Source organism: Pristiophorus japonicus, chromosome 1 (genome assembly GCF_044704955.1).
Source record: "Pristiophorus japonicus isolate sPriJap1 chromosome 1, sPriJap1.hap1, whole genome shotgun sequence".
In the NCBI taxonomy this organism is placed as follows: Eukaryota; Metazoa; Chordata; class Chondrichthyes; family Pristiophoridae; genus Pristiophorus; species Pristiophorus japonicus.
Genome location: NC_091977.1, coordinates 475439083 through 475458174, shown reverse-complemented (window position 1 = coordinate 475458174; position 19092 = coordinate 475439083). Strand labels below are relative to the sequence as shown.

The following is a 19092-nucleotide window of genomic DNA, read 5'->3' as shown; positions in this document are numbered from 1 at the left end:
CTCTGTTGTAGATGAAATCGGCACGGCCCCGGCCTGCAAGACCATCAGCAGGCCGGAGCCATTGGAGGGAGCAGCGTGCTGTGGCATACCACTGCAGGGGGCAGTGCGTCCTGCTGAAGGAGGTCGAAGGCTACAAAGCCAGGTCACTCACTGCAGTGCGGGCAGACACAGCAGGAGGGGTGAAGGAGCGGCAAGAGACTGTAGAGGGAAATGACCGGGACCCAGGAGAGGCGTGAATCTGAGGCCCAGAAGAGGCAAGGGCCCAGGGGCAGCACAGGCCAGCCCACAATGCGATATGTGTGCACGCTCGGTCTGTGCAGCAGAGCTGGTCTCCAGTTAGTCTTGGTTAATCCTTGCCACTGGACCAAGACCTAGCTCTGTCAAGCCCATGTGGTGGCTGGTGTGCAACAGCCACCACACGTTAAAAAAATCTACGCACAGGCATCTTCCACCCTTCATGATGTAGTTCGGGATCTGGAATAATAGGTCCTTCATTGAAACACCTGTGAACTCATCCCTTTTTGGCGTGGAAGCAAGTCATCCTCACTTCAAGGGACTGTCTATGATGATGAGTCTCATTATCAGAAGGAAAAGTGGTAAAGGAATCTCCATAGAAACACCTTTGATTACAATGACTGAAACCCAATACCCAATCTCATCCTTCAAAGCCAGTTATGCAAAAAGCAGCAACAGGTCAACCTTCAAAGCCTGCATTGAAGTATCATTGATATAATATAACCATCACTGGTCCCCAAGCTGTAAACACATCGGGACATGTTAAATGTTGCTTAAATTCAACATTTTGAGGAACAGTATGGTAGCTGATGTCCAAAAGTTTTACCTTCTTTCTAAATTAACTGAAGAATCTTTCACATGATTATCAAAATCAGCACCAATGATATTAGGCTGCATTTGGCATTGAGAATGTATCGCAACATCAGTGATATATAGATTATAGATTGTAGTTAGGGTGTGTGATTTGATGCAGCACATCCTGTGACAAATGTCATGAATATCTACTCTTAACATAAGTAGCACAGTTTGCTGCCCAAGTACTACAATCTTACAGAAAAAGTGTTTTCCAAGAGGGTACAAATGATCTTGCTAGCTGCAATAAATCACTTGTCCGAGCTGTACAATGTAGAAGGTACTGTATTCCCTTGTAAAACGCAGTGAACCAAGTGGCGATACCAATTCTGTTTAAAATTGTATTAAAACTTTTAGCACAAGCGGAGACTATTCAGCCCATCAATCCACCTCTCTCAGGGTAGCCCAACATCTTTCTTGATCATCGGTGACAACCATTGCCAGAAAAATCAAAAAAACTTAATGAAAATGACAGAAAACTGTTCCGATGAACTTCACTTGTACATATTGCAGAGACATGCGGAGACTGTTACAAGAAAGAACACAGCTCAAGCCCGAGACATTAATAAACTCTCTGGGCTAGACTTTCCACTTCACATCGCCCATCTATGGCCCAAAATGGACCTCTATCGCCCATTTTGAGCAAAAAGTGGAAACTCGGCCCAAAATATCGCCGGAAAAATAGGCCACCAAGTTTCCACTTTGATCGCTGAGATGATCGCCCAAATGATCGCCCACACAAGGCCCATCCAAAGTTTCAGCATTTAGCATGCACTTCGCTGGGCCGATGCAAGGCCCAAATGAGTGCTCAAAAATAGTTGCTTTTTCAGGGCCTTAGAGAGAGAAATGGGCACTATGGACGCCATTTTTAGCCTCTGAGGAAGGGTGGAGAATTGTTCTGAGTTATTTAGAGAGTAAAATTGATGCAAATTGTATTCAAAAATTTGGGACAGGGAATATAAATAGGTATTATCACCTTATTTATGCATATATTGGAATTATTTATCAAATAGCTTTTACATAGTGAAGTTATTTAATGATATTCCGTGGGGAAACAGAATAAACAAACAAATCTGCATGAAGAACTGTACGTTGTAAAACTTGTGTAAGTAAGAGAGAAGGTTCAAAAGTTGTAGAATTTTTTTTTTATTAACAAAGAACTAATGAACAACACCCTCCCTCCAAACCCCCACCTCCCGCACCAACCCACCCTTCCCTCAAAATCCCCAAAACGTTACAAGAAGAAGAAATGAACATTTTACGGAACAAGTGGCCATTTAAGTAATGATAACAAGTGACCATTTCAGTCACGCTAACAAGTGACTATTTCAGTTATGATAACAATTGACCATTTCAGTCATGCCAACAAGTGACCATTTTAGTCATAACAACAAGTGACCATTTCAGTGATGGCAACAAGTGACCATTTCAGTGACGATAACAAGTGACTACTACAGTGATGACAACAAGTGACCATTTCAGTGATGCCAACAAGTGACCATTTCAGTGATGCCAACAAGTGACCATTTCAGTGATGATAACGTGACCATTACAGTGATGATAACAAGTGACCATTTCAGTCATGCCAACAAGTGACCACTTCAGTCACGCTAACAAGTGACCATTTCAGTCATGACAACAAGTGACCATTTCAGTGATGATAACAAGTGACCATTTCAGTCATGCCAACAAGTGACCACTTCAGTCACGCTAACAAGTGACCATTTCAGTCATGACAACAAGTGACCATTTCAGTGATGATAACAAGTGACCATTTCAGTCATGCCAACAAGTGACCATTTCAGAAAGAATGGAAAGGGAACAGTTAAGTAATGATAACAAGTGAACAAGTGAACATTTTACTTTATGCTGGGTTGCGTAAAATGTAGTTATGTTTAAATGTAACCCAATAACATTGCAGATTCTAGTTACTATTTAGATCATTAAATAATACATAAATATAAATGTCAACTACTCTCGCAGCTGCCAGTAGGCTGTTCCACCGTTTGCGGCACTGGTCCGGTGTGCGCGTTTCATTGAATGCCGATGTGACTACGTCGGCTATTTCGGACCAATTCCTGCGATATGCACGGGCTGGAGGTTTCCCCTGCCCACCCCATGTCAGATCCTCCCACCTGGAGCTGACGGCATTTACGAGGGCCTCATTTGCCTCTTCGCTGAAGGGTTTGGCCCTTCACTTTCCTGCACCTCCCTCCATTCTTTAAATTTAACTGTAATTTGGATAAGACTTTCTGACCTGTTTCCTTTCTCCTCTCTCTCTCTCTCTCTCTCTCTCCCAGACCCACCCAGAGCTTCTGAGCATGTGTGAAGACCCTTGACCTCTCAAAACGTGGGAAGAAGCATCAACCTGAAAAAAAAATCAACCTGCACATGTGCAGTAATGCGTTGCTAGGGAAGCTTTTTTTTTTCATTCACTTCCGTTTTCTTTGGGCGATCAGGAGATCGGCGAGAAATAACATCGCCCATTTGACATCGCTGGGCTAAGGCCGAGTGGAAAATCGCAAAAAAAAAATATGGGCCTTGAGCCGGGAATCAGCACGGGCGATAGATCCCGCATCGCTGGAACAAGGCCCATTTTTTTCAGCCTTAGCCTGAAAGTGGAAAGTCTAGCCCTCTGAGTTCAGCTTTTGCAGTTCATGACATCGACTTCTTGCTGATGTATGCCATAGCATAGTCTCCAACCTGTTCATTATATTTTATGCAATGTCCTCCGAATAACAAATCTTTAATCTCGTCAGAGTCTAGAAATCACTGTCAGCACTGTTATCGTATGAATGCGGTCATATCAGATTCCTTTCTCTGCTATTTTAATGTCACCATCATAGGCAGTCCCTCAAAGCGAGGATGACTTGCTTCCACGGCAAAAAGGGATGAGTTCACAAGTGTTTCAATGAAGGACCTAATATTCCAAATCCAAACTACATGTTGAAGGGTGGAAGATACTGTGCATGGATTTTTTTAATGTGTGGTGGCCATTGCACACCAACCACCACACATGGGCTTGACAGAGCTAGGTCTTGGTCCAGTGACAAGGATTACCCAAAACGACTGGAGCCACTTTCCAGTGGGTAACTGGGCACATTTTGTTCTGACGTATATCCTGATAAAGAATTTTTTTAAATTCTACCAGCAATTTAACACAGGACTGTAGAACTTGCAAAAAATCAATTGCGTCACTTCTAAGCAATGTGGTTCTAATGAAAGAGATTATCTTAACACTTCTTGAAATAGTGAAGAGAGGAATTTGATATGAATCCATTAGGAATTTGTATGATAACAGAAATCTCTACTCTTTTACATTTCAATGTAAAAGTTCTACTGTACCACAACAATCAGTAGCCTGAGATAAAGGCCAAGATTTTATAAACTGGCAAAAACCCATTTATTTTACAATTGTCACTTTTTGTCTGTCAGGGTCAACACTGGTATTAAAACTGGCTGAAAAATTCAAGACTAAATACTCATTAAGACTCTAAGGTTATTGATGATCAATTGGTGGTGCAATAATAATTCAGGCAACATTTTACATAAAATTACATCAAATTTACAGTACAGAAACAGGCCATTTGGCTGAACTGGTCTCTGCCGGTGTTTATGCTCCACATGAGCCTCCTCCCACCCTACTTCGTCGAATGCTATCTGCTTATTTTGACATGGACATTTTCTAGACTGTAAGTGAGCAGTATGGAGTTACTAGCCGCTCATGCTACTCTCTTCAAGCAGAGCATATCGGCTTAAAAGTGCAGTGTTATTTGCCCTCCAACTGTGGAGGAAACATTAAAAATTAGGAAGGAAGTGATAGCTTAGGCAACTCTGCATTGATGTTAAAAACTTGAAGGTAAAATTGACCACTAAAGATAATTCAATTTGTTTCTGTAAAACTGAAGTTGCACTGTGTTTCTTTCGCAAACTGCTTCAACCGGCACAGGATATGCAGCAGCATTTTCCTGTGGGTAACTGGGCACATTTTGTTCTGACGAATATCCTGATAAAGAATTTTTTAAAATTCTACCAGCAATTTAACACGAGTGTAGAACTTGCAAAAAATTAATTGCGTCACTTCTGAGCAATGTGGGTTTTTTAAAAAAAAAAGATGTTGTGCTTCAGACTTTTAAAGTAGCTTCAGATTGTTTATTTTCAAATATAAGATGAGTTCTGTGGCTATCACCGGAAGTAGCTCTCCATGTCTGCTTTGTTCAGCAAGTCTGCGATCGAAAAGGGAAGAACTTAAAAACAAAATCAAGATTTCACTGATCAATATAAAATAAACCCGACAGCATTACACAGCACTTCTACTTTTCTAAAATATAGAGGGGAGTTTTAACATAGAAACATAGAAAATAGGTGCAGGAGTAGGCCATTCATCCCTTCGAGCCTGTGTTCATGGCTGAACATGCAACTTCAGTACCCGATTCCTGCTTCCTCGCCATACCCCTTGATCCCCCTAGTAGTAAGGACTACATCTAACTCCTTTTTGAATATATTTAGTGAATTGGCCTCAACAACTTTCTGTGGTAGAGAATTCCACAGGTTCACCACTCTCTGGGTAAAGAAGTTTCTCCTCATCTCAGTCCTAAATGGCTTACCCCTTATCCTTAGACTGTGACCTCTGGTTCTGGACTTCCCCAACATTGGGAACATTCTTCCTGCATCTAACCTGTCTAAACCCGTCAGAATTTTAAACGTTTCTATGAGATCCCCTCTCATTCTTCTGAACTCCAGTGAATACAAGCCCAGTTGATCCAGTCTTTCTTGATATGTCAGTCCCGCCATCCCGGGAATCAGACTGGTGAACCTTCGCTGCACTCCCTCAATAGCAAGAATGTCCTTCCTCAAGTTAAGAGACCAAAACTGTACACAATACTCCAGGTGTGGCCTCACCAAGGCCCTGTACAACTGTAGTAACACCTCCCTGCCCCTGTACTCAAATCCCCTCGCTATGAAGGCCAACATGCCATTTGCTTTCTTAACCACCTGCTGTACCTGCATGCCAACCTTCAATGACTGATGTACCATGACACCCAGGTCTCGTTGCACCTCCCCTTTTCCTAATCTGTCACCATTCAGATAATAGTCTGTCTCTCTGTTTTTACCACCAAAGTGGATAACCACACATTTATCCACATTATACTTCATCTGCCATGCATTTGCCCACTCACCTAACCTATCCAAGTCACTCTGCAGCCACATAGCATCCTCCTCGCAGCTCACACTGCCACCCAACTTAGTGTCATCCGCAAATTTGGAGATACTACATTTAATCCCCTCGTCTAAACCATTAATGTACAATGTAAACAGCTGGGGCCCCAGCACAGAACCTTGCGGTAACCCACTAGTCACTGCCTGCCATTCTGAAAAGTACCCATTTACTCCTACTCTTTGCTTCCTGTCTGACAACCAGTTCTCAATCCACGTCAGCACACTACCCCCAATCCCATGTGCTTTAACTTTGCACATTAATCTCTTGTGTGGGACCTTGTCGAAAGCCTTCTGAAAATTCAAATATACCACATCAACTGGTTCTCCCTTGTCCACTCTACTGGAAACATCCTCAAAAAATTCCAGACGATTTGTCAAGCATGATTTCCCTTTCACAAATCCATGCTGACTCGGACCCATCATGTCACCTCTTTCCAAATGCGCTGCTATGACATCCTTAATAATTGATTCCATCATTTTACCCACTACTGAGGTCAGGCTGACTGGTCTATAATTCCCTGTTTTCTCTCTCCCTCCTTTTTTAAAATGTGGGGTTACATTGGCTACCCTCCACTCGATAGGAACTGATCCAGAGTCAATGGAATGTTGGAAAATGACTGTCAATGCATCTGCCATTTCCAATGCCACCTCCTTAAGTACTCTGGGATACAGGGTGAGCGAGTGGGTTTGGGAGAGGGTGGGGGGTTAGCTGGGCAAAAATTCCAAGCGTGTCAGGAAGCCGGCTCCAACCTGCCAACATCCAGGTTTTACTGAGGCGGGACAAGGGGCAAGCAGCCAAGCTGCTCCCAGGAGGCGGCCTGGCCTTTTAAATATGTTAACAGCGACGACAGCCTCAGGGAACACTCTTTGAGCACCAGGAGGAGCTGGAGGGCTTCCTCCTGTCCCCCCGAAGCTCCCCTAGCAACATACACAATCCATACAAATCACCCCCCCCCCCACCCCCAGAACTGGAGGGCTTCCCCCTGTCCTCCCGAAGCTCCCCTAGCAACATACATAATCCATACAAATCACCCCCCCCCACCCCCAGAACTGGAGGGCTTCCCCCTGTCCTCCCGAAGCTCCCCTAGCAACATACACAATCCATACAAATCACCCCCCCCCCCCACCACCCCCAGAACTGGAGGGCTTCCCCCTGTCCTCCCGAAGCTCCCCTAGCAACATACACAATCCATACAAATCACCCCCCCCCCCCAGAGCTGGAGGGCTTCCCCCTGTCCCCCCGAAGCTCCCCTAGCAACATACACAACCCCCATACAAACTCCTCTGCCCACAGCTGGAGGGCTTCCTCCTGTTCCCCCCAAGCTCCCCTAGCAACATACACAACCCCCATACAAACCCCTCTGCCCACCGCCCGGAGCTGGAGAGCTTCCTCCTGTTCCCCCCAAGCTGCCCTAGTAACATACACAACCCCCATACAAACCCCTCCACCCCCCATGCCCACCCACCGCCCGGAGCTGGAGGGCTTCCTCCTGTTCCCCCCCGCAAGCTCCACTACCAACATATACAACCACCATACAAACATCTCATCAGGATCAGAACTTTCCCACCCCACCGGGCTCGGACCCAGCCCCCTGCCCCCACCGGGGTTGGGGATTGGACCTACCTGGTCCTGCAGCCTCCCACAGAGTGCTTCCTGCCCGATTGGAAGTCAAGCTTGTCAATCAGGCTGACATCCAGGCGGGGAACCTGCCAGAGTGGAGTACAAATACACAAATCACTAAAAGTTGCGACACAGGTTAGCAAGGCCATAAAAAAGCGAACCAAGCACTAGGGTTTTTTTTTTTAAAAAAGAGTTAAAGAATTGAAAAGTAGAGAAGTTATACTAAACCTATATCAAACCTTGGTTAGACCACACTTGGAGTACTGCGTACAGTTCTGGTTGTCATGTTATAAAAAGGATATAGAGGCACTGGAGAAGGTGCAGAGAAGATTTACAAGGATAATACCAGAAATGCGAGGGTATACATATTAGGAAAGGATGAACAGGCTGGGTCTCTTTTCTCTTGAAAAAAGAAGGCTGAGGGATGAGCTAATAGAGGTCTTGAAAATTATGAAAGGTTTTGATAGAGTGGATAGAGAGAGAATGTTTCCACATGTGGAAGAGCATAACTGGAGGCCATCAATATAAGATAGTCATCAAGAAATCCAATAAGGAATTCAGAAGAAACTTCTTTACCCAAAGAGTGGTTAGAATGTGGAACTTGCTACCACTGGGAGTGGTTGAAGCGAGTAGTATAGATGCATTTAAGGGGAGGCTAGATACCATATGAGGGAGAAGGGAATAGAGAGTTATATTAACCTCTTTTTAGATGTTGGTGCGCATTCTGTGTATTTCCTGCATTTTCTGTTTTTTCGTTTTACACCTGTAAAGGAAGCCTCTGCAATAAAGTCTATTCCTGGTCATTTGCTTTTTGCACAAAAAACCCCAGAATTATTTAATAATTTGATTAAGCAATGTAAATGACACAGCAAAGTGGGAGTTTATTGCGAAGATGAATTATGAATTAAGTGGAGCAGACTGTATGCTTTACCAGTTCCAACTTAGTTAGGTTACAAAATTTAAAGTGACGATCCCATATAACTATTCAACTTAAAACAAACCTGGTAAAGCAGTTTACAAAATACTGTGGTAGACAGTAATCCTCCTTAACAATCTTCATGCATTTTAAAATGCATAATGAAGACAGGTTTGAAAACAGTGTCCCACAATCCTCCAAAATGCTGATTTGTTCATTTTACAGTTCAATCTAAAATACCTCACATCTACATATTTAGCCATCTTATATTAAATTAAAGATTCAGACTCCAATGTGTAATGGGAGGAGACAACACTAAATTCTAGATATGGATAGCTTTCAATGAGAGCAACCACCTGCATTTATATAGTGCCTTTAATGTAAAATAATGTCCAAAAGTGTTTTACAGAGGAGAAAGGAGTGGACAACAAGCCTTTGCAGGAGACTCGAGAAGAGGTAACTGAAAGTTTGGTTGAAGAGATGTGTTTTGAGAAAGTTTTTGAACGTGGGGTGAGAAATAAAGTGGCAAAGAGTTGAGGATGGAATCCCAGAGAGTATGGACAAGGCGGCTGAAGGCTGTGCCACCAAAGGTGCAGAAGGAACATAAGAACATAAGAAATAGGGGCAGGAGTAGACCATTCGGCTCCTCATGCCTACTCCGCCATTCAATAAGATCATGGCTGATTTTCTACCTCAACTCCACTTTCCTGCACTATCCCATATCCCTTGATTCCCTTAATATCCAAAAAAACGTTCAAGCCAGGTAGTGGTCTGGTGACATCATTCATGATGCATTTTCAGCCGGGATTTTTGAAAAGGGACCATGGCCACATTTCAATTGAAGTTTAATCTGACATAGTGCTGTCAATGCAATGCAACATTGGAGCACTGTAAGCACTGACATAGAAACATAGAAACATAGAAACAATGACTGCAGAGGCAGAGGGCTGCACCTAGGTTCTACAATAACTCTCAAATAAATATGGAGGGAGTCACAGCATGCAGGGAGGTCCTCTGCCCTTCCGATGGGCAGAAGAGACCTCTGTAGAAAACCAAGATAGCCTGGTTGCAATTTGCAAAGGAAGTCACAAGCAAGGATGTGGTCAGGAGGACCTGGGTGCAGTGCCACAAATGTTTCAATGATCTCATTCGATTAGGAAACTTTAGTACAAAGCCACACTCAACTGCATCTTGCTGTGCCTCATCACATCCCCATCACTGTGCCTTCCCTACCCATCTCCTGCACATCCTTACACCAACATACCTTGCGCTTCCACCCTTCCCCCTCTCTCTATCGATCTATATTATCACATCCCCATCTCACGAGCCACTCCTCACACCCATCCTAATGCTATCATACCAACTAACAACAAACAAGTGCAGCAACCTGGGTGTTTTACCCAATGTTTATGAAAAGTTTCTGTCAAACGTAAAAGTTTTATTTTCAACACTTTCCAGACTTAGACAGATTTGTGTGCACCTTTAGAAGTTGCTTAGTGAGTTACAGTGAATGGTGAGACATAACAGTACTCCCCGCAATGGTGATGAGTGTGAAAGGAATGGCTTGGTTATTGTAGGGATGCTTTATGGTGTTGATGTGTGGTGGTGCCAACCTGGAGCATCTTGTGGCAGCCAGGGTGCAGAGTGTACAGTTAACTAAATCTGGCCATGACGAGGCCATCCCTGGCCTCCCGGGCCACAATGTGCTCGGGTGCTGATGTCCTGTGTCCTGTGTGGGATCAGGTGATTGTGGAGAAGGTTGATGTTGTAGGTTACTGATGGTGTGCCTGGTGCTGCTGGTGTTGGAGCTGATCATGGTGGGATTCTGAGGACCAGGGTCAGACAGTATAAACGGCACCCATGTTGATGGAGTAGATGGCAGGTGAAGTACAGATGACAGAAGCATTCTGTCAATAGTGAGAGAGTTCTTCCAATGAGATGACACTGGATGGAAACTTTGCTGGAAAGACTTGCAGCCTGCAGAATCTGTGCAGGAAATGGACTGAGCAACAGCTTCTGCCTGAGGAAAGTGATCATCTGTCAGGTGGGAGCTTTTACTGTACATTTGATGCTGTCAAGTAATCAGCTGAAGCAATGGCCACAGAACTCTCTCCTCAGTTGACAGACGTGGTTCCCGTGCTGTGTGAATCCCGTGTCCATGCAGGGAAGTTTAAAATCCTGTAAACTACCTGATAATTATTTTAATTGGGTCGCCTGCAGCTGCCGGTCGGGTTGGCTCCGCGATGACTGACGCACCTGGGAGAAAGGCATGTGAGGGTGGGATGACAGCGGGTTCCAGTGGCAGCGAGAGGCGGCGGCAGTCGAGAGGTGGGAGTTCGTGGTGTTGGTGAGGCATATTAAAGGCTTGCTTGTGCAGCTGCAGCGGGGAGAGAAGGCAAAAAAGTAGAAAGGAATTGAAAGGTGACGTCACAGCCAAGGGGGCAAGTGATTGGCTGGTGATTGGTGAGTAGTTTTCTTTTTTCTTTTCTATATCAATAAGTAACCTTTAGCCTTGTTGTTGCCAGATTAAGTTTATCTAAGGGTTAATCAATGGCAGGACAGCTCGGACACGTGTTATGCTCCTCCTGTACTATGTGGGAAGTCAGGGACGCTTCCGGTGTCTCTGACGACTACGTGTGCGGGAAGTGCATCTGCCTGCAGCTCCTGATGGACCGCGTTGCGAAACTGGAGCTGCGAGTGGATTTACTCTGGAGCATCCACGATGCTGAAAATGATGTGAATAGCACGTTTAGTGAGTTGGTCTTACCACAGGAAAAGGGTACACAGCCAGATAGGGAATGGAAGACCAACAGGAAGAGCAGTGCAAGGAAGGTAGCGCAGGAGTCCTCTGCGGTAATCCCCCTGCAAAACAGATACACCACTTTGGGTACTGTTGAGGGGGATGACTCATCAGGGGAGAGCAGCAGCAGCCAAGTTCATGGCACCGTGGGTGGCTCTGCTGCGCAGGAGGGCAGGAAAAAGAGCGGGAGAGCTATAGTGATAGGGGTTTCAATTGTAACAGGAATAGATAGGCGTTTCTGCGGCCGCATCCGAGACTCCAGGATGGTATGTTGCCTTCCTGGTGCAAGGGTCAAGGATGTCTCGGAGTGGGTGCAGGACATTCTGAAAAGGGAGGGTGAACAGCCAGTTGTCGTGGTACATATAGGTACCAACGGTATAGGTAAAAAACAGGATGACGTCCTAAGAGACGAATTTAGGGAGCTACGAATTAAATTAAAAAGCAGGACCTCAAAAGGTAGTAATCTCAGGATTGCTACCAGTGCCATGTGCTAGTCAGAGTAGGAATCGCAGGATAGCTCAGATGAATACGTGGCTTGAGCAGTGGTGCAGAAGGGAGGGATTCAAATTCCTGGGGCATTGGAACCAGTTCTGGGGGAGGTGGGACCAGTACAAACTGGACGTTCTGCACCTGGGCAGGACCGGAAGCAATGCCCTCGGGGGAGAGTTTGCTACTGCTGTTTGGGAGGAGTTAAACTAATACGGCAGGGGGATGGGAACCTATGCAGGGAGACAGAGGGAAATAAAATGGAGACAGAAGCAAAAGCTAGAAAGGAGAATAGTAAAAGTGGAGGTAGAGAAACCCAAGGCAAAAAACAAAAAGGGCCAATTTACAGCAAAATTCTAAAGGGTCAAAGTATGTTAAAAAGACAAGCCTGATGGCTCTGTGCCTCAATGCAAGAAGTATTCAGAATAAGGTGGATGAATTAACTGCGCAGATAGCAGTTAACGGATATGATGTGATTGGCATCACGGAGACATGGCTCCAGGGTGACCAAGGCTGGGAACTCAACATACAAGGGTATTCAGCATTTAGAAAGGACAGACAGAAAGGAAAAGGGGGCGGGGTGGCGTTGCTGGTTAAAGAGGAAATTAATGCAATTGTAAGGAAGGACATTAGCTTGGATGATGTGGAGTCGGTATGGGTGGAGCTACGGAATACCAAAGGGCAGAAAACGCTAGTGGGAGTTGTGTACAGACCTCCAAACCGTAGTAGTGAGATTGGGGACAGCATCAAACAAGAAATAAGGGATGTGTGCAATAAAGGGTGACTTTAATCTACATATTAATTGGGCTAACCTAACTGGTAGCAATGTGGTGGAGGAGGATTTCTGGAGTGTAGTAGGGATGGTTGTCTAGACCAATATGTCGAGGAACCAACCAGAGAGCTGGCCATCCTAGACTGGGTGATGTGTAATGAGAAGGGACTAATTAGCAATCTTGTTGTGTGAGGCCCCTTGGGGAAGAGTGACCATAATATGGTAGAATTCCTTATTAAGATGGAGAGTGACACAGTTAATTCGGAAACTGGGGTCCTGAACTTAAGGAAAGGTAATTTTGATGGTTTGAGGCGTGAATTGGCTAGACTAGACTGGCAAATGATACTTAAAGGATTGATGGTGGATAGGCAATGGCAAACCTTTAAAGAGCATATGGACGAACTTCAGCAATTGTACATCCCTCTCTGGAGTAAAAATAAAACGGGAAGGTGGCTCAACCGTGGCTAACAAAGGAAATTAAGGATTGGATTGTTTTAATTCCAAGGAAGCGGCATACAAATTAGTCAGAAAGAGCAGCAAACCGGAGGACTGGGAGAATTTTAGAATTCAGCAGAGGAGGACAAAAGGTTTAATTAGGAGGGGGGAAATAGAGTATGAGAGGAAGCTTGCCAGAAACATAAAAACTGACTGCAAAAGCTTCTATAGATATGTGAAGAGAAAAAGATTAGTGAAGACAAATGTAGGTCCCTTGCAGTCGGATTCGGGTGAATTTATAATGGGGAACAAAGAAATGGCAGACCAATTGAACACGTACTTTGGTTCTGTCTTCACAAAGGAAGACACAAATAACCTTCCGGATGTACTAGGGGACCGAGGGTCCAGTGAGAAGGAGGAACTGAAGGATATCCTTATTAGGCAGGAAATTGTGTTAGGGAAATTGACGGGATTGAAGGCCGATAAATCCCTGGGGCCTGATAGTCTACATCCCAGAGTACTTAAGGAAGTGGCCCTAGAAATAGTGGATGCATTGGTGATCATTTTTCAAGAGTCTAGCGACTCTGGATCAGTTTCTATGGACTGGAGGGTTGCTAATGTAACACCACTTTTTAAAAAAGGAGGGAGAGAGAAAACGGGGAATTATTCACCGGTTAGCCTGACATCGGTGGTGGGGAAAATGTTGGAATCAATCATATAGGATGAAATAGCAGCGCATTTGGAGAGCAGTGACAGGATTAGTCCAAGTCAGCATGGATTTATGAAAGGGAAATCAAGCTTGACAAATCTTCTGGAATTTTTTGAGGATGTAACTAGTAGAGTGGACAAGGGAGAACCAGTGGATGTGGTATATTTGGACTTTCAAAAGGCTTTTGACAAGGTCTCACACAGGAGATTGGTGTGCAAAATTAAAGCACATAGTATTGGGGGTAATGTACTGACGTGGATAGAGAACTGGTTGGCAGACAGGAAGCAGAGAGTCGGGATAAACGGGTCCTTTTCAGAATGGCAGGCAGTGACTAGTAGAGTGCCGCAGGGCTCAGTGCTGGGACCCCAGCTCTTTACAATATATATTAATGATTTAGATGATGGAATTGAGTGTAATATCTCCAAGTTTGCAGATGACACTAAACTTGGTGGCGGTGTGAGCTGTGAGGAGGACACTAAGAGGCTGCAGGATGACTTGGACAGGTTAGACAAGTGCGTAAATACATGGCAGATGCAGTATAATGTGGATAAATGTGAGGTTATCCACTTTGGGGGCAAAAACACGAAGGCGGAATATTATCTGAATGGTGGCAGCTTAGGAAAAGGGGAGGTGCAGCGAGACCTGGGTGTCATGGTTCATCAGTCATTCAAAGGTGGCATGCAGGTACAGCAGGCAGTGAAGGCGGCAAATAGTATGTTGGCCTTCATCGCAAGGGAATTTGAGTATAGGAGCAGGGATGTCTTGCTGCAGTTGTACATGGCTTTGGTGAGGCCCCACTTGGAATATTGTGTTCAGTTTTGGTCTCCTAATCTGAGGAAGGACGTTCTTGCTATTGAGGGAGTGCAGCGATGGCTGGACTGACATATGAGGAGAGACTGGATCAACTGGGCCTTTATTCACTGGAGTTTAGAAGGATGAGAGGGGATCTCATAGAAACGTATAAGATTCTGACTGGACTGGACAGGCTAGATGCGGGAAGAATGTTCCCAATGTTGGGGAAGTCCAAAACCAGGGGACACACTTAGGATAAGGGGCAGGCCGTTTAGAACCGAGATGAGGAGAAACTTCTTCACTCAGATAGTTGTTAACCTGTGGAATGCCCTGCCACAGAGAGTTGTTGATGCCAGTTCATTGGATATATTCAAGAGGGAGTTAGATATGGCCCTTACTGCTAAAGGGATCAAGGGGTATGGAGAGAAAGCAGGAAAGGGGTACTGAAGGAATGATCAGCCATGATCTTACTGAATGGTGGTGCAGGCTCGAAGGGCCGAATGGCCTACTCCTGCACCTATTTTCTATGTTTCCCGTCCCGTCCTAAAAATATCAACTTTCCCACCCGACCCGCAACTGATCGTGCCCGCTTCCAGCCTATATTTGTATACATAGGATTATAGTGAACTGATTGTGTTCTCCTTTGCTCCGAATAAGTGCCTTGTGCTTTGTGATTGAACTAGATAGATAACAGTGCAGCTCATAGGATCATGAGGAACAGGAGTAAGCCATTCAGCCCCTTGAGCCTGCTCTACCATGACTGATTTGCACCTGGGAACACAGAAACAGGAGCAGACTATTTAGCCCCTCGAGCCTGTTCCACCATTGAAACATGTAAGATAATTAGGGGGCTTGACAAGGTGGATGCAGAGGGGATATTTCCACATAGGGGAAACTAAAACTAGGGGACATAGTCTCAGAATTAGAGGCGCCCATTTAAAACTGAGATGAAGAGAAATTTCTTCGCTCAGAGGGTTGTAAATCTATGGAATTCTCTGCCCCAGAGAGCTGTGGAGGCTGGGTCATTGAATATATTTAAGGCGGAGATAGACAGATTTTTGAACAATAAGGCAGTAAAGGGTTATGGGGAGCGGGCAGGGAAGTGGAGCTGAGTCCATGATCAGATCAGCCATGATCTTATTGAATGGCGGAGCAGGCTTGAGGGGTCAAATAGCCTACTCCTGTTCCTATATCTTATGTTCTTATAGCCCCTTGAGCCTGTTCTGCCATTCAATGTGATCATGGCTAATCTGTGACCGAACTCCATATACCCATCTTTGCTCCATAATCCCTTAATACCTTTGGTTAACAAAAATCTATCAATCTCAGATTTAAAGTTAACAATTGACCCAGCGTTTGTGGCAGATAGTTCCAAACATCTACCACCCTTGGGGGAATGCACTCACCTGCTCCTGCCCTTCCATCACAGGCCCTCTGTGCCCTCTTGTCCCGATGCCTTGACGTGTCTGAAAGTATTGCCCCTTGTTTCCTTTCCATGTCATGACATTTCTGGGAACTGCTCGACAGACGCAAGATGCTCCCCAATCCCAGTGGAGATTGGGAAATTCAGCATATGGACTGAGCAAATGAATCTTACTAGCCTGGCAGCTAGTACAGCAACACATGCCCAAACATGTATGAAAGATGATGTTGTCATCTGTACATCTGTTGTGCTGATGTAGACCAAACGGTTTCAGGAATTAGTATCTCATATATCTTTATTTTAATTGCCTGGTCAAAGTGTTCTTTTTGTTGCCCATCAAGGAAATGTATAAAGAGTGACAGGTTACAAGGTCATTTAAACACACGAAACAGTGTACATTTTAAGAGTGAATCAAAGCAAGTACACTTTAAAATCTCAATGACCATCACTGGTCATTACCGATACCTGGCAGGACTGTAGTTTTGTTTAACAAAAATCTGAAGCTAAGCAATTAAAACAACTGAACAGAATTTGAACACTGAAAAACACCACAAAAAAAAATAATAACAATTATTAATGAGAAGTTTGACACAAAAGCTCGAGAGCATTTTAAAATGAAATTGTGTTGTAGGAAATATTAATCGTGCTACTATAGATAATGAATATCTGGTTGCTTACAAAACAAAAATTGAGGTCTTTAGATGACATCTTAAACTGTAAGAGCAAAACAACAACAAAAAGTTGACAATGTTAATCTGGTGATATCAATTGCTTTGAAGTCACTACACACGCTTAAAAAAAAAACGGTGTTCTGCAAAAATTGGGGGCAATCTCATTCGGTTTTGGCCTGGCAGGAGCACACAGTGCAGTCACTAAATCCCCTGGGAGGACAGGCGCATCAACATCAGTGTTCTCGACCTGGCTAACATCCTCAGTATTGATGCACTGACCACACTCAAAGCCTCCTTGGTAAAGTGCGACATCACCACTGACACCTGGGCGACCCTGGCCGAAGACCGCCCTAGGTGGAGAAAGTGCATCCGGGAGGGCGTTGAGCTCTTCGAGTCTCAACGCAAAGAGCGTGAAGAGGCCAAGCGCAGGCAGCGGAAGGAGCACGCGGCAAACCAGCCCTTCCCTCGACGAATGTCTGTCCCACCTGTGACAGGGTCTGTGGCTCTCGTATTGGACTGTTCAGCCATCAAAGAACTCAAGACATGGTGATGATGATGATGATGATGACTATGCCTTGGTAAAGTTGTCTTACGATCGCGAATCCCCTCAGTGTGAATGTCATTATGAATCAAAGACCAAATGTACCGGCAGTCCCTCGGAATCGAGGAAGACTTGCTTCCATTCCTGAAGTGAGTTTTTTGATGGCTGAACAGTCCAATACGAGAGCCACAGAATCTGTTACAGACAGTCGTTGAGGGATAGACATCATTACAGCTGATCACTGCTGTATGCTGTACCCCAAAATGATAACCTGCTCATTTCTATACCATACAATCCAACATTTGAAAAGTGAAATCCAAGAAATGGATTAAATATAAAAAAGCCTTACATGAAATTTCTACTGGAAACAAATAGTTTCTCCAAATATCCTTAGTTAAATTATGTTGGCAATTTATTGGCCTTCGGTTACTAAAATCAACAAATTACTTTCTGGAGGACATATGAATGTAAGCTGATTGAGGAGGCTGGCAGTGGAGTTGCTAGTTGAGGCTCAGACCGTTAGACACACAGCAATACAAACAATAGAGATTGTACAGGGCTCACTCCAGTTTACTCACTCTGTCAGCCTCCCACTTCTTCTCTGGGCTCAGCTCTCTCCGCCTTTTCACCGCGACACGCCGTGCAGACACACAGTAAAAGCTGTCTGCTGAAATTGGATTCTTGCATTTGTGCTGAAGCGGATGTTGCGAGTCCTTGTTATTTTTCAAGAACTGCCGATAGTAACCTGGCACTCGCAACCACTCCCACGTCCCGGCTCAGCGCGCCTCGGGTCCTAATGCCCGTCAAAACTCCAACGACTTCGCCACTAGATATATCGCTTCAAAGGAAAGACAAGTTTCCTTTTCTCAACAGTTAGGTGTCGAAATCGATTTCAAATATATTCGATCATTTTTAAATTTAATGAGTAATGTTAGAACAATACAAAGAGAAAAATTCCTTATTAACTAATTAGTAGCTTTCTCAAAATGTTCATGTTTCAAAATAATGGCATTTTCATTCATTTCAAATAGATAACAATGTAAAGTTTATTGAATTTGATAAATTGAAGAATATCAACCAGGTCCGTATAAACAGTCAAATACAAAAAAGTATTGGGTGAAATATGCTGTACAATATTATTACATGAATATTTAACTTATCCATATGAATCTCCTTTCTCCACTATTCTAACAAGAGGTTGAATATCCCCAGTGAAGTACTGGCATAAGAGGGAATAAAGCTTACTCCTGATAATTCAAAGCAATCTTTTGATAGGATAGATGTAGGGAAGATGTTACTGCTTGTTGAGGAGTCCAAATTTAGAGGACACAAATATAAGGTAGTCACTAATAAATCCAATAGGTAATTCAAGAGAAACTTCTTTACCGAGAGAATAGTTAGAATGTGAACCTGCTACCACATGGAGTAGTTAAGGCGAATAGCAGAGATAGATTTAAGGGGCAGCTACATGAGATAGAAAGCAATCGAAGGATATGCTGATAGTGTTAGATGAAGTAGGGTGAGAGGAGGCTCGTGTGGAGCATAAACATGAGCATGGACCAGTTGGCCTGTTTCTGTGCTGTAAATTCTATGTAAAAATACAGCAAGGTGGGATTTTAGTGCTAAAATTTGAATTATCAGATGATTTTGCATTGAAGAGTAAACTATATATCATTTGAAATAAATTTACTAAAGTAAATAAATTTACATGATAATAAGTAAGGTAAAAGTAACAATCTTGTATGAATCACTATGTCTTGTGATGTCACATTCTAAAATTGTTTTACAATAAGTGGCTTGCAATACCCTACCATTAATGTCATTCATTCAGGTGAAGGC

General features: G+C 44.1%; 1 protein-coding gene across 5 annotated transcripts in view; it reads right to left on the bottom strand.

The window, feature by feature from the left end:
• tmem71 (transmembrane protein 71) overlaps nt 1-17989 on the bottom strand; it is a 72601-nt gene extending 54612 nt beyond the window's left edge. For 3 of the 5 annotated variants that reach the window (XR_011595940.1, XR_011595942.1, XM_070894631.1), the window contains exons 1-2: nt 17832-17989; nt 7712-7794 (exon numbers count right to left, since the gene is read on the bottom strand). The gene's annotated coding sequence lies outside the window, so the exon portion shown is untranslated. The remainder of the gene's footprint in view (nt 1-7711; nt 7795-17831) is intronic. The other 2 variants (XM_070894610.1, XM_070894618.1) reach the window with 2 other exon arrangements.
• Nucleotides 17990-19092: the final 1103 nt, after the last annotated feature.